This window comes from Ranitomeya variabilis, chromosome 2 (assembly GCF_051348905.1).
Source record: "Ranitomeya variabilis isolate aRanVar5 chromosome 2, aRanVar5.hap1, whole genome shotgun sequence".
In the NCBI taxonomy this organism is placed as follows: domain Eukaryota; kingdom Metazoa; phylum Chordata; class Amphibia; order Anura; family Dendrobatidae; genus Ranitomeya; species Ranitomeya variabilis.
In genome coordinates, this window is record NC_135233.1 from 106,092,297 (window position 1) to 106,107,793 (window position 15,497).

Sequence of the window (15,497 nt, forward strand, 5' to 3'; positions counted from 1 at the left end):
GCAGGGCAACGGGAAAGACTGAGATCCACAACCTCCAAGAACAATGGACAACTGGCAAGGACTAATGAATCCTGCAACCTTAAATACTCCAGTCAGAATTGCAATCACCAGGGACACCTGCCCAGGATTGCAATCCAGAGACAACTGCATTACCACCAACAGCCACCGGAGCGAACCCAAGAGCAGAATTCACAACAGCTTTCCCTCCGTATCCTGCTAGATTGTGGAAAAACACTATATAGGATTACATAGAGGAGCTTGTTTTGGCCTTGCAGTGCCGTTCACGGCTGTCTGCACGGTTTGTGTGTGAGTGCATCTCACTCTGTAGTCAGTTCTGCAAAAAAAAAAAAAAAATTAATAAAGTTCACCAAACACACCACTTTACAGTTGTGTAGGCCACATTAGCTCATATTAAAGTCTAGTCCACACTTTAGAAAATTAGTGTTTCTTATACCTGTTAGGAACTTTTCTGGAATAAGCACACTAAGCCCTTAGTACTTTTCTGCTTATCTTTATCAGTCAACCAAGATGAAGAAGGCAGGGAGTAAGGCACGTGGGCATGGGCGTGGAGCAGGGAGAGGACATGGGGATTCTGTGCCTGCTGCGGGCACCGGTGACTCATCATCACCCAGTTTCAGCAGGGAACAGTCCTTCATGCGCAGCTTTGTAGGAGATCGCCGTACACCGCTGCTGCGTGAAGAACAAATTGAAGCCGTTGTCGGATGGATGGCAGCTAACGCATCGACTTCAATTAGTGCCACATCCTCTCAGGCACAGAGCACTGGAGAGCACCCATCTGTCTCTTCACCACCTGCCAAATTACCCAGTCAGTCAGAGAGCCCAGGAAAGGAGCCATCTCTACTTCTGTTCTCTGAATCTCTTGGCTTGGAAACAGGGGGCCAGCCAAGCAGCCTTGGAGAATTGGAAGAAGAGGCAATATGCAGTGATGCCCAACAGCTTTGTCTCTCTGACTCTGAAGAGACGGGTGGGCCAGTGCCTCCGGTCAGCACACCTCAGTACGCATCTGATGATGAGACTCAGGTGCCACTTTCAGGTGCGTACTGTGCTGCCGAGACTACACAGGAGAAGCAGTTGGTGGAAGAGGGGAGTGTAGATTATGAGGTCCTTGACCCATCATGATGTGAGGTACAGGAAGGTGGTGGGAGCAGCTCTGAGAAAGAGATTCCCCAAACGGCCCAAAGAGGGAGAGGGAGGGGGAAGACTGCGGAGCCTGTAGCCTCCACTTTGGCACCCGATAGGAGCATGCCTCTACCAAAAGCCAAAACGGGTGCTCCCAAGACTTGCAGTGCCTGGTCCTTTTTTGACACAGTTGCAGATGACATTTGCTTTGTCAAATGCAAGGTGTGTCATCAGAAAGTCAAAAGAGGGAGACATGTCAGCAACCTCAATACCACAAATATGTGGAAACATGTGCGGACCAGGCACGCGGTGGAGTTACAAAAACACACTGAAGACCTAGGCCAACCAACAGCGGCACCTACCACCTCTTCAGCTCGTGTTGTTGCCTCATCCTCCAGCTCCCACACAGCTGGTTTGGCTTCCTCACAGTATCTCCATGGAAGAACCTCTGGCACTGTTGTCAACAGACCCAGTGTAATTCCACCCACAGCACCACGTTCCCAGTCATCCTCACACTCCCAGCCCAGTCTACAGCCATCGGTAGCACAGGCATGAGAGAAAAGGCGGCCATTCTCAGCAAACCACCCCCGAGCACAGGCTCTGAATGCAGGCATTGCAAAACTACTGTCCCTTGAAATGCTGTCATTCAGGCTGGTGGAGACTGACAGCTTCCGTAACTTGATAGCATTGGCAGTCCCACAATACAATGTGCCCAGCCGCTTTTATTTCAGCAGGCAAGCCGTCCCTGCCCTTCACAAGCATGTGGGGGACACATAAAACATGCGCTACTGAACACCGTCAGTAGCAAGGTCCACCTCACCACCGATGCGTGGACCAGTCAACATGGACAGGAGCGATACCTTTCCCTCACTGCCCATTGGGTTAATGTTGTTGAGCCAGGTACAGATCGTGCGAGTGGCGCAGGACGTGTTCTGCCAACATCAAGGATTGTAGGAATCCAGTCTGTACGCATTGACTCCTACTCATACACAAGTTCCTCAAATCATCGGTGCAGGAGCCGTCACAGTCCACCTCCACATGGACCCGTGAACGTTTACCTGTTACGACCGATATGAGCACAGCCGTGGCCAAACGTCAACAGGCCATCTTGAAATTAATTTCTTTGGGGAATCGAAGCCACACAGCGCAGGAGCTCTGGAATGCCATCAAGCAGGAGAGCGACGTGTGGTTTGTGCCAGAGAATCTCCAGCCAGGCATGGTAGTGTGTTACAATGGCCGAAATCTGGTGGCAGCTCTGGGCCTAGGCAACCTCACTCACATCCCATGTCTGGCACATGTGCTCAACTTGGTCGTGCAGAGTTTTTTGAGGGACTATCCGGATCTTGATGCACTGCTGCACAAGGTCCGCCTAGAGTGTGCTCACTTGCGGCGTTCCAGCATTGCAGGATCGCGCATTACAGCTCTGCAGCGCCGATTCCGCCTTCCGGAACAATGCATCATATGTGACCTACCCACCAGGTGGAGTTCCACGTTACATATGTTGGAGCGGTTGTGTGAGCAGCAGCAAGCAGTAATGGAGTACCAGCTGTATCAGGAGCAAAGAAGTCGCACTGCGCGCCGTTCAGACTTCACAACCACAGAGTGGGCCACTATGAAAGACGTCTGCCAGGTTTTGCGTTCCTTCGATGATTCCACGTGGATGGCGAGTGCAGATGATGCACTAGTCAGCATGACTGTCCCCCTTATCTGCCTGCTTCAACAAACACTGCAAGCGCTAAGGGATGATGTTGTGGAAGAGGTGGAGGATGAGGAGTCACCAATTCCATCAGCTTCTGGACAGTCAGCGCTACGTGGTTCCTCACAAAGGCCTAGGCAGGGGACACTTTGTGAGGAGGATGAGGAGGAGTCAATGGAGGAGGAAGACATCGGTCCAGAGGAGGGAGTTACACAATTCTCCAATAGTCAGTGTGTAGAGCGAGGGTGGGGTGATGCAGAGCAGGCAGAGATCACGCCTCAAGCATGGGACAGCGTTTCTTGGCCAGTTGGCAGTCTGCAGCGCATGGTTGATTATATGCTGCAGTGCCTGAGAAACGACCGCCGCATCGCCCACATTCTCAACACGGCTGATTATTGGGTGTACAGCCTCCTAGATCCTTGCTACTGGGACAACTTACAAAGCCTCATAACACCATTGAACTGGGAGCGTAAAATGCAGGAGTACCAAGACACACTGGTGAATTCCATCATCTTCTCCAGTCCAACTGAGAGCAGTGCTGCTAGTGCTTTACAAAGCAGCTCAGTGCGTCGAGGCAGGTGAGGAGGCTCTGCACAAAGAGGGAGCAGAAGCAGTGCCTCAGCACAAGGCAAGACCAGTATGGCCCAACTGTGGCACAGTTTTGTGTGCCACCACAAATGTCTACACCATCACAGGCAGCTCCAGTCAGCAGGAGGCAACAATTCCGTCAGATGGTGACAGACTACATGTCTTGCCCTTTTACTGTACTCCCAGACGGCTCTTCCCCCTTCAAGTTTTGGGTCTCTAAGCTGGATACATGGCCAGAGCTAAGCCAGTATCCATTGGAGGTGCTGGCTTGCCCTGCTGCTAGTGTATTATCGGAACACGTCTTTAGTGCTGCAGGTGGTGTACTAATAGACCATCGCATGCGACTATCCTCCGATAACGTTGACCGGCTTACTTTTCTGAAAATGAACCAGGCCTGGATCTCGCAGGAATTTGCCACTCCTGTTGTGAATTCTGCTCTCGGGCTCCCTCTGGTGGTTATAAGTGGTAGTGCTGCTGTCTTTGGATCGCAGCAGTCATTACGTGTGTCCACTTATTGCAATTTTGACTGGGCTATTTAGTCTTGCTTGACCCTTTGGTTAGTGCCAGTTGTCCATTGTTTCATGGAGGATTCACTTCCCTGCCTGGTCTCTCTTGTTTGCTGATCATTTCAACAAAGATAAGTGCTGGCTTTGTTTTCTGCAGTCCACATGCTGTGGGCCTGATCGTTCTAGTTACCTTCCATGTTTTGTCTTGTCCAGCTTGGTCTGTATAAGGATTTGTTTAGCCAAGCTGGTATCTCTGGAGATGCAGATATACCCTCCATGCCTTTAGTTAGTTGTGGAGTTTTTGTATTTTCTGTGGTGGATATTTTCTAGTGTTTTAATACTGACCGCATAGTACTCTGTCCTATCCTTTCTATTTAGCTAGAATTGGCCTCCTTTGCTAAATCCTGATTTCAGTCTGCGTATGTTATTTCCCTCTCTTCTCACAGTCAATATTTGTGGGGGGCTGTCTATCCTTTGGGGGATTTTCTCTGAGGCAAGATAGTTTTCCCCTTTCTACCTCTAGGGGTAATTAGTCCTCCGGCTGTGTCGAGATGTCTAGGGAGTGACAGGTACATTCCACGGCTACTTCTAGTTGCGGTGTTAAGTTCAGGGTCTGCGGTCAGTACAGGTACCACCTTCTCCAGAGTACGTCTCATGCTGCTCCTAGGCCACCAGTTCATGACACACTCCTCTTCCAGATTAAATAATTGGTTGTCTACAGTATCCAGGTCTCCTGTTGCGTTCATGTTTCTACCACCTGAACTGTAATCCCTGGGCTCCAACACCGCCAGTTGATGCTCAGAAGTGCCGTCTGCACAGTCAAAACACATGACCCAGTGTTATTGGGTTTCAGTACCTTCAGCTGATCCCAGCTGTGTATCCGGCAATGTGTCCTGCGACCGCCACGCTGACACAACAACTGAAATTTAAGGGAACCTGTCCCCCCCAGGCGTTTGTTACTGAAAGAGCCACCTTGTGCAGCAGTAATGCTGCACAAGGAAAAGGTAGCTCTTTTAGCTTTGCTCCTTGCACACGCTGAACTTAACACTTATAAAATGTGTCCCCTGATACCGTAAAACCGTCCCGGAGGTGGGACTTTCCTTCGTAATGGAAAGCAGCACAGCCATCATCCCTACCTCCTTGGCGCTGTGCGCCGCCTCCTTAGCGTTGTTTGAATCTGTCCCGTAGCCTGCACTGTTATGTTTAACCTTGGCCATGCGCTGTTTGCGCTGCCCATCCTCTGACATCATTTGGTGTCAGGCGGACTGGGCCTGTGCGGCTGCGCTGCCAGAGATCCCGCCTCACAGTCTCTTCTGATTTAATCATACTGCGGGCCTGGGATCCATGGGCATGCACAGTGCATATCTTCACCTCAGGCTCTCACTCATCTCCCTCCGCCTTCATCAGACTGGGCGCCGTCAGCTGATCCCTAATAGCATGCCACGGCCGTGACGCCGCACAGTCTGAAGAAGCCGAAAGGAGGTGAGTGAGAGGCAAAGATATGCACTGCACATGCCCATGGATCCCAGGCCCGCAGTGTGATTACATTAGACGACACTGCGAGGTGGGATCTCGGGCAGCGTGGCCGCACCGGCACAGCCCGCCTGACACCAAATGATGTCAGAAGACGGGCAGCGCTAACTGCGCATGGCCAAGGTTGAACATAACAGCGCAGGCTCGGTGACAGATTCAAACAACGCTGAGGAGGCGGCGCACGCCACCAAGGCAGTAGGAATAACGGCTGTGCTGCGTCCCATCACGAAGGAAAGTCACACCTCCGGGACGATTTCACGGTATCAGGGGACACATTTTATAAGTGTTTAGTTCTACGTTTGCAAGCAGCATAATTAAAAGAGCCACCTTTTCCTTTTGCAGCATTAGTGCTGCACAAGTTGGCTCGTTCAGCTACAAATGCCTGCGGGGGGTTAAAGGTTCCCTTTCAACTTGTTCCAATTAGGCCTCAGCCTACACTCTGCTCCTCCTGCTTTCCTTGGGCTTCAACACAGCCAGTTGCTGCCCGGAAGTGCTGTCTGCACAGTTAACAGTTGCTCCTCTGTTTTTGGGGTTCAGTAACGCCAGCTGCCCCCTGCTGTGTTGCAGCAATAACTCTAGCCTGCTCCTCCTGCTATCCCTGGGCTTCAACACTGCCAGTTGTTGCCCGGACGTGCTGTCTGCACAGTTAACAGTTGCTCCTCTGTTTTTGGGGTTCTGCACCTTTCCATCAGGGAAATTTTACGCAAGTAGTGCATAATGTAAACCTGCACATAGGGGCTCTTCACAGGGAGCACATTTCTTGTTATATCTCCCTACTCCTATTGTGTTAGGCTTTCCCTGGCTCACTGTACATAATCCAGATATTGACTGGCAGTCCAAAGAAATAGTTAAATGGAGTCATTTCTGCAAAAATAATTGCCTAGGTACCATCATTTCTACTGTTTCCACTAAAACCATGCCCTCTTTCCTGTCTGATTTTGTGGATGTGTTCTCAGAAAAGGAGTGCTGGGAACTGCACCCCCACCATGTGTATGATTGCCCGAAAACTTGCTCCCTAAGGGAAAATTACCCAAAACCAGATTATACTGTATAGTCTGTCTGGCCATGAAAGGTAAGCCATGAACGATTAGATTACATCTCTGAGAGTATTGCTAAGGGACATATTAGACCCTCCTCTTTGCCTGTAGTGACGGGGTTCTTCTTTGTTAAAAAGAAACATGGGGGCATTTGTCCCTGTTTAGATTTTCATCAGCTAAATCAGATTACTATCCCCTCTCAATCAATCCTGAGTAGTGTTGAGCGATACTTTCCGATATCGGAAAGTATCGGTATCGGAAAGTATCGGCCGATACCGTCACAGTATCGGAATCCAATCCGATACCGATACCCGATCCCAATGCAAGTCAATGGGACGAAAATATCGGAATTAAAATAAACCCTTTATACACTTGTAGGTTCATTCTACATGAAGGAAAACAACTAAGAATATTGTAGGATGTATTGGGGGACGTGGCGGAGATATTAAAGGGACAGAGGTTTAGCCCAATGTAATAGAATAGCAGGATTTTTTATTTTTTTTTATGAAGTTCGGCGTTAGAAAGAATTTGACTATGTTTTTTTTTTTTTTTTTATGTCAGATATTGATGTTTCACTACTTCCACGCCCTTCACCTTCTTTTTTACTTCTCCCACGCTTTCTTCTTAATTATCCTCATCATCAGCTTCTTTGACATCAACTTCTTCACCTTATTCATCTTCTTCTTCATCTTCTACCTATTATTTTTTGGGTTACATTGTTCATATTCTTTTTATTTTACTATTATCTTCATCATATTCAACTTCTTCATCATATTCTTATTTGTGACAGGCATTCCCGTAGTTGTTATCTATAAAAGTTTGAAGATTACACCTTCCGTTCTGCCTGTCACAAAACAGTTACATTTGTCCGCGTTCAGTTTGGCCTGCAGCATCAGGCTTTATCCAGGGGCACCACGAGGAGGAACGGACTCACCCCCATACACTGCTTAGTCTTCTTCTGCTTATAATTTAGATAATATTTTTTGCTCTGATATTTAGTGTTATGCTTAATGTTCTTCTGCTCTTTGTTCTGCAGCCTCTTGTTCTTCTGCTTCTCGGTCTTCCAGGTCGTCGTCGTCTCCAGGGTCGTCGTCTCCGGGGTCGTCGTCATCGGGGTGGTCTTCAGGGTCGTCGTCTCCGGGGTCGTCGTCATCGGGGTGGTCTTCGGGGTCATCGTCTCCAGGGTCGTCGTCATCACGGTGGTTGTCGTCTCTGGTGTCGTCGTCATCTTAGGGGTGGTCTTCTGGGTCATTGTGTTTAGTCTCTTGAACTTGGAAATGTAGCAGAAGGTACAAGAAGGCTGAGAAAATGCCGAGAACCAGCTGATGGAACTGGAACTCGGATGGCTACCCGAAGGTCCAAGAGCCAATGGAACTACCGAGGACCAGCTGACGTTACTGGAACCCGGTTACTAAGCAGGAGGTACCTGTGCTGAAAGCACTACCAAGGACCACCTGACGTTGGTGGAACTCGGATACCCAGAGGGAGGCACCTAAGCCAAAGGCTCTGCCCGGAATCAGCTGACGGTACTGGAACCAGGATGGGGAGCAGAAGGTACAAGAGCAAAAGACACTGCCGAGAACCAGCTGACGGTGCTGGAACCCGGATGGGTAGCCGAAGGTCCAAGAGCCAATGGAACTACCGAGGACCAGCTGACGTTACTGGAACCCGGTTACTAAGCAGGAGGTACCCGTGCCTGAAAGCACTACCAAGGACCACCTGACGTTGGTGGAACTCGGATACCAAAGGGAGGCACCTAAGCCAAAGGCTCTGCCCGGAACCAGCTGACGGTACTGGAACCAGGATGGGGAGCAGAAGGTACAAGAGCAAGTGTCTGCGTGGCTTTTGCAGGACACGATGCCGGCTGCACAGCAGGGGAACAGCTGGCGGTGCTGGACCCCACTGACACATTGGCGAGGTGTTTTTCTCTGTGCAGCTAGCACATCTGGGCCCCAACTGGCGGTTTGTTAGAGCCCAGGGTCAGCAGGAGGAGGAGCAGGAGGAGGAGGAGCAGGGGGAGGGGAGTGTAGGCCGAAGCCTGCACTGGCGGCAGCTTTGGGTCTGTTGTGTCTGCGTGGCTTTTGCAGGACACGTTGCCGGCTACACAGCAGGGGAACAGCTGGCGGTGCTGGACCCCACTGACACATTGGCGAGGTGTTTGGCTCTGTGCAGCCAGCACTTCCGGACAGCAACTAGCGTTGTTGGAGCCCGGGCTCTGCAGGTGGAGCAGAGTGTAGGCCGAAGCCTAATTGAACCGATTTCAAAAGTCACCTTTAACCCCCCCTCAGGGGTTACAAAGTAGAAGAGCCACAGCTTATGCAGCAGCAGTGCTGCGCAAGTCAAAGGTTGCTCTTGTAATTTTTCTCCTTGCACACGCTGAATGGAACACGTATAACATTCAGCCCTTTATACAGTCAAACTGTGTAATGGAGGCGCGAGTTCCCTTTGTAATGAGACGCAGCACAGGTGTCAAGAATCCCACCTTGGTGCTGGGTGCAGCCTCCCGAGCGTTGTTATTTGCTGTACAGGAGTCTGCGCTGTCGTGTTATCCCCTGGCCTAGCGCCGTTAGCGCTGCCCATCTTCTGGCATCATGTAATGTCGGCCGGTGCGGTTCGCGATGACCATGAATCCCAGCCCCGCAGTGTCTTAACATTGTTAAAACACTGCGGGGCTGGGATTCAGGGCCTGGCGCAGCACATATGTTGGCCTCTCACACTCGGGTCCTTACACCCGCTTCAGACTGTGCGGCGTCATCTGATCCCTTATCGCATGCCACGGCCATGAAGCCGCACAGTCCGAAGAAGGCGGAAGGAGAGGAGGGACAGGCGAACTGATGCACTGATCCTGCCCATGAATCACACCCTCGCAGTCCCAATAAATAAGACACCGAGGGGCGTTGTGTGGGTCAGGGCGGCCGCAGAGGCGCAGCCAGCCAAACAATGATGCCAGAAGACGGGCAGCGCTACCAAGGGGGTTGCAGCGTGTCATTACAAAGGAAAGTCACACCACCGGGACGGTTAACTGGTCACACAGAGGACACATTTCAGACGTGTTTTCAGTTCCACATGTGCGAGGAGAATACGTTTCTGAGCCACCTTGCACACATGCAGCATTACCGCTGTACAAGGTGGCTGGATAACGTAAAAACGCCTGGGGGAGGGGGGACAGGTTCCCTTCAATTTCAGTTCTTGTGTCTGCGTGGCTTTTGCAGGACACGTTGCCGGCTGCACAGCAGGGGAACAGCTGGCGGTGCTGGACCCCACTGACACATTGGCTGGTGTTTTTCTCTGTGCAGCTAGCACATCTGGGCCCCAACTGGCGGTGTGTTAGAGCCCAGGGACAGCAGGAGGAGGAGCAGGAGGAGGAGGAGCAGGGGGAGGGGAGTGTAGGCCGAAGCCTGCACTGGCGGCAGCTTTGGGTCTGTTGTGTCTGCGTGGCTTTTGCAGGACATGTTGCCGGCTACACAGCAGGGGAACAGCTGGCGGTGCTGGACCCCACTGACACATTGGCGAGGTGTTTGGCTCTGTGCAGCCAGCACTTCCGGACAGCAACTAGCGTTGTTGGAGCCCGGGCTCTGCAGGTGGAGCAGAGTGTAGGCCGAAGCCTAATTGAACCGATTTCAAAAGTCACCTTTAACCCCCCCTCAGGGGTTACAAAGTAGAAGAGCCACAGCTTATGCAGCAGCAGTGCTGCGCAAGTCAAAGGTTGCTCTTGTAATTTTTCTCCTTGCACACGCTGAATGGAACACGTATAACATTCAGCCCTTTATACAGTCAAACTGTGTAATGGAGGCGCGAGTTCCCTTTGTAATGAGACGCAGCACAGGTGTCAAGAATCCCACCTTGGTGCTGGGTGCAGCCTCCCGAGCGTTGTTATTTGCTGTACAGGAGTCTGCGCTGTCGTGTTATCCCCTGGCCTAGCGCCGTTAGCGCTGCCCATCTTCTGGCATCATGTAATGTCGGCCGGTGCGGTTCGTGATGACCATGAATCCCAGCCCCGCAGTGTCTTAACATTGTTAAAACACTGCGGGGCTGGGATTCAGGGCCTGGCGCAGCACATATGTTGGCCTCTCACACTCGGGTCCTTACACCCGCTTCAGACTGTGCGGCGTCATCTGATCCCTTATCGCATGCCACGGCCATGAAGCCGCACAGTCCGAAGAAGGCGGAAGGAGAGGAGGGACAGGCGAACTGATGCACTGATCCTGCCCATGAATCACACCCTCGCAGTCCCAATAAATAAGACACCGAGGGGCGTTGTGTGGGTCAGGGCGGCCGCAGAGGCGCAGCCAGCCAAACAATGATGCCAGAAGACGGGCAGCGCTACCAAGGGGGTTGCAGCGTGTCATTACAAAGGAAAGTCACACCACCGGGACGGTTAACTGGTCACACAGAGGACACATTTCAGACGTGTTTTCAGTTCCACATGTGCGAGGAGAATACGTTTCTGAGCCACCTTGCACACATGCAGCATTACCGCTGTACAAGGTGGCTGGATAACGTAAAAACGCCTGGGGGAGGGGGGACAGGTTCCCTTCAATTTCAGTTCTTGTGTCTGCGTGGCTTTTGCAGGACACGTTGCCGGCTGCACAGCAGGGGAACAGCTGGCGGTGCTGGACCCCACTGACACATTGGCTGGTGTTTTTCTCTGTGCAGCTAGCACATCTGGGCCCCAACTGGCGGTGTGTTAGAGCCCAGGGACAGCAGGAGGAGGAGCAGGAGGAGGAGGAGCAGGGGGAGGGGAGTGTAGGCCGAAGCCTGCACTGGCGGCAGCTTTGGGTCTGTTGTGTCTGCGTGGCTTTTGCAGGACACGTTGCCGGCTACACAGCAGGGGAACAGCTGGCGGTGCTGGACCCCACTGACACATTGGCGAGGTGTTTGGCTCTGTGCAGCCAGCACTTCCGGACAGCAACTAGCGTTGTTGGAGCCCGGGCTCTGCAGGTGGAGCAGAGTGTAGGCCGAAGCCTAATTGAACCGATTTCAAAAGTCACCTTTAACCCCCCCTCAGGGGTTACAAAGTAGAAGAGCCACAGCTTATGCAGCAGCAGTGCTGCGCAAGTCAAAGGTTGCTCTTGTAATTTTTCTCCTTGCACACGCTGAATGGAACACGTATAACATTCAGCCCTTTATACAGTCAAACTGTGTAATGGAGGCGCGAGTTCCCTTTGTAATGAGACGCAGCACAGGTGTCAAGAATCCCACCTTGGTGCTGGGTGCAGCCTCCCGAGCGTTGTTATTTGCTGTACAGGAGTCTGCGCTGTCGTGTTATCCCCTGGCCTAGCGCCGTTAGCGCTGCCCATCTTCTGGCATCATGTAATGTCGGCCGGTGCGGTTCGCGATGACCATGAATCCCAGCCCCGCAGTGTCTTAACATTGTTAAAACACTGCGGGGCTGGGATTCAGGGCCTGGCGCAGCACATATGTTGGCCTCTCACACTCGGGTCCTTACACCCGCTTCAGACTGTGCGGCGTCATCTGATCCCTTATCGCATGCCACGGCCATGAAGCCGCACAGTCCGAAGAAGGCGGAAGGAGAGGAGGGACAGGCGAACTGATGCACTGATCCTGCCCATGAATCACACCCTCGCAGTCCCAATAAATAAGACACCGAGGGGCGTTGTGTGGGTCAGGGCGGCCGCAGAGGCGCAGCCAGCCAAACAATGATGCCAGAAGACGGGCAGCGCTACCAAGGGGGTTGCAGCGTGTCATTACAAAGGAAAGTCACACCACCGGGACGGTTAACTGGTCACACAGAGGACACATTTCAGACGTGTTTTCAGTTCCACATGTGCGAGGAGAATACGTTTCTGAGCCACCTTGCACACATGCAGCATTACCGCTGTACAAGGTGGCTGGATAACGTAAAAACGCCTGGGGGAGGGGGGACAGGTTCCCTTCAATTTCAGTTCTTGTGTCTGCGTGGCTTTTGCAGGACACGTTGCCGGCTGCACAGCAGGGGAACAGCTGGCGGTGCTGGACCCCACTGACACATTGGCTGGTGTTTTTCTCTGTGCAGCTAGCACATCTGGGCCCCAACTGGCGGTGTGTTAGAGCCCAGGGACAGCAGGAGGAGGAGCAGGAGGAGGAGGAGCAGGGGGAGGGGAGTGTAGGCCGAAGCCTGCACTGGCGGCAGCTTTGGGTCTGTTGTGTCTGCGTGGCTTTTGCAGGACACGTTGCCGGCTACACAGCAGGGGAACAGCTGGCGGTGCTGGACCCCACTGACACATTGGCGAGGTGTTTGGCTCTGTGCAGCCAGCACTTCCGGACAGCAACTAGCGTTGTTGGAGCCCGGGCTCTGCAGGTGGAGCAGAGTGTAGGCCGAAGCCTAATTGAACCGATTTCAAAAGTCACCTTTAACCCCCCCTCAGGGGTTACAAAGTAGAAGAGCCACAGCTTATGCAGCAGCAGTGCTGCGCAAGTCAAAGGTTGCTCTTGTAATTTTTCTCCTTGCACACGCTGAATGGAACACGTATAACATTCAGCCCTTTATACAGTCAAACTGTGTAATGGAGGCGCGAGTTCCCTTTGTAATGAGACGCAGCACAGGTGTCAAGAATCCCACCTTGGTGCTGGGTGCAGCCTCCCGAGCGTTGTTATTTGCTGTACAGGAGTCTGCGCTGTCGTGTTATCCCCTGGCCTAGCGCCGTTAGCGCTGCCCATCTTCTGGCATCATGTAATGTCGGCCGGTGCGGTTCGCGATGACCATGAATCCCAGCCCCGCAGTGTCTTAACATTGTTAAAACACTGCGGGGCTGGGATTCAGGGCCTGGCGCAGCACATATGTTGGCCTCTCACACTCGGGTCCTTACACCCGCTTCAGACTGTGCGGCGTCATCTGATCCCTTATCGCATGCCACGGCCATGAAGCCGCACAGTCCGAAGAAGGCGGAAGGAGAGGAGGGACAGGCGAACTGATGCACTGATCCTGCCCATGAATCACACCCTCGCAGTCCCAATAAATAAGACACCGAGGGGCGTTGTGTGGGTCAGGGCGGCCGCAGAGGCGCAGCCAGCCAAACAATGATGCCAGAAGACGGGCAGCGCTACCAAGGGGGTTGCAGCGTGTCATTACAAAGGAAAGTCACACCACCGGGACGGTTAACTGGTCACACAGAGGACACATTTCAGACGTGTTTTCAGTTCCACATGTGCGAGGAGAATACGTTTCTGAGCCACCTTGCACACATGCAGCATTACCGCTGTACAAGGTGGCTGGATAACGTAAAAACGCCTGGGGGAGGGGGGACAGGTTCCCTTCAATTTCAGTTCTTGTGTCTGCGTGGCTTTTGCAGGACACGTTGCCGGCTGCACAGCAGGGGAACAGCTGGCGGTGCTGGACCCCACTGACACATTGGCTGGTGTTTTTCTCTGTGCAGCTAGCACATCTGGGCCCCAACTGGCGGTGTGTTAGAGCCCAGGGACAGCAGGAGGAGGAGCAGGAGGAGGAGGAGCAGGGGGAGGGGAGTGTAGGCCGAAGCCTGCACTGGCGGCAGCTTTGGGTCTGTTGTGTCTGCGTGGCTTTTGCAGGACACGTTGCCGGCTCCACAGCAGGGGAACAGCTGGCGGTGCTGGACCCCACTGACACATTGGCGAGGTGTTTTTCTCTGTGCAGCTAGCACATCTGGGCCCCAACTGGCGGTGTTAGAGCCCAGGGTCAGCAGGAGGAGCAGGGGGAGCGGAGTGTAGGCCGAAGCCTGCACTGGAGCAAGTTGAAAGGAAACCTTTAACCCCCCCCCCCAGGCGTTTGTAGCTGGAAGAGCCATCGTGTACAGCACTAATGCTGGAAAAGGTAAACTTAGCTCTTTTAATTATGGTCCTTGCAGATGCTGAACCTAACACTTATGAAATGTGTCCCCTCACAGCGTTCAACCGTCCGGTCGGTGGAACTTTCCTTTGTCATGTGACGCAGCACAGCCGTCATTTTTACCCCCTTGTCGCCGTGCGCCGCCTCCTCAGCGTTGTTTGAATCTGTCCCGGAGCCTGCGCTGTTAGGTTACCCCTTGGCCATGCACACATTTTGCGCTGCCCGTCTTCTGACATCATTTGCTGTCAGGCTGGCTGCGCCTGTGCGGGTGCGCTGTCCGAGATTCAGCCTCGCGGTGTCGTCTAATGTAATCCCACCGCGGGCCAGGGATCCGTGTCCATGCGCAGTGCATATCCTCGCCTCTCACTCCCCTCCCTACGGCTTCTAAAGACTGTGCGGTGTCACGGCCGTGGCATGCTATTAGGGACCAGCTGACACCGAACAGTCATTAGAAGCCGTAGGGAGGGGAGTGAGAGGCGAGGATATGCACTGCGCATGGACACGGATCCCAGGCCCGCGGTGGGATTACATTAGACGACACCGCGAGGCTGAATCTCGGACAGCGCACCCGCACAGGCGCAGCCAGCCTGACAGCAAATGATGTCAGAAGACGGGCAGCGCAAAATGTGTGCATGGCCAAGGGGTAACCTAACAGCGCAGGCTCCGGGACAGATTCAAACAACGCTGAGGAGGCGGCGCACGGCGACAAGGGGGTAAAAATGACGGCTGTGCTGCGTCACATGACAAAGGAAAGTTCCACCTACCGGACGGTTGAACGCTGTGAGGGGACACATTTCATAAGTGTTAGGTTCAGCATATGCAAGGAGCACCACGAAAAGAGGCACTTTTTCCCTTTGCATCATTACTGCTGCACAAGGTGGCTCCTTCAGTAACAAACGCATGGGGGGGGGGGGACAGGTTCCCTTAAATTTAACTTGTTGTGCCTGCGTGGTGGTCGCAGTACACGTTGCCGTATACACAGCAGGGGAACAGCTGGCGGTGCTGAACCCCACTAACACATAGGCGAGGTGTTTGGCTCTGTGCGTACAGCACTTCTGGACGGCAACTGGCGGTGTTGGAGCCCAGGGACAGGTGGAGGAGGAGGAGGTTGGAGGAGGTAGGAGGGATTGCCACACACACAGCAGGGGAACAGCTGACGTTACTGAACCCCAATAACAGAGGAGGGACTGTTG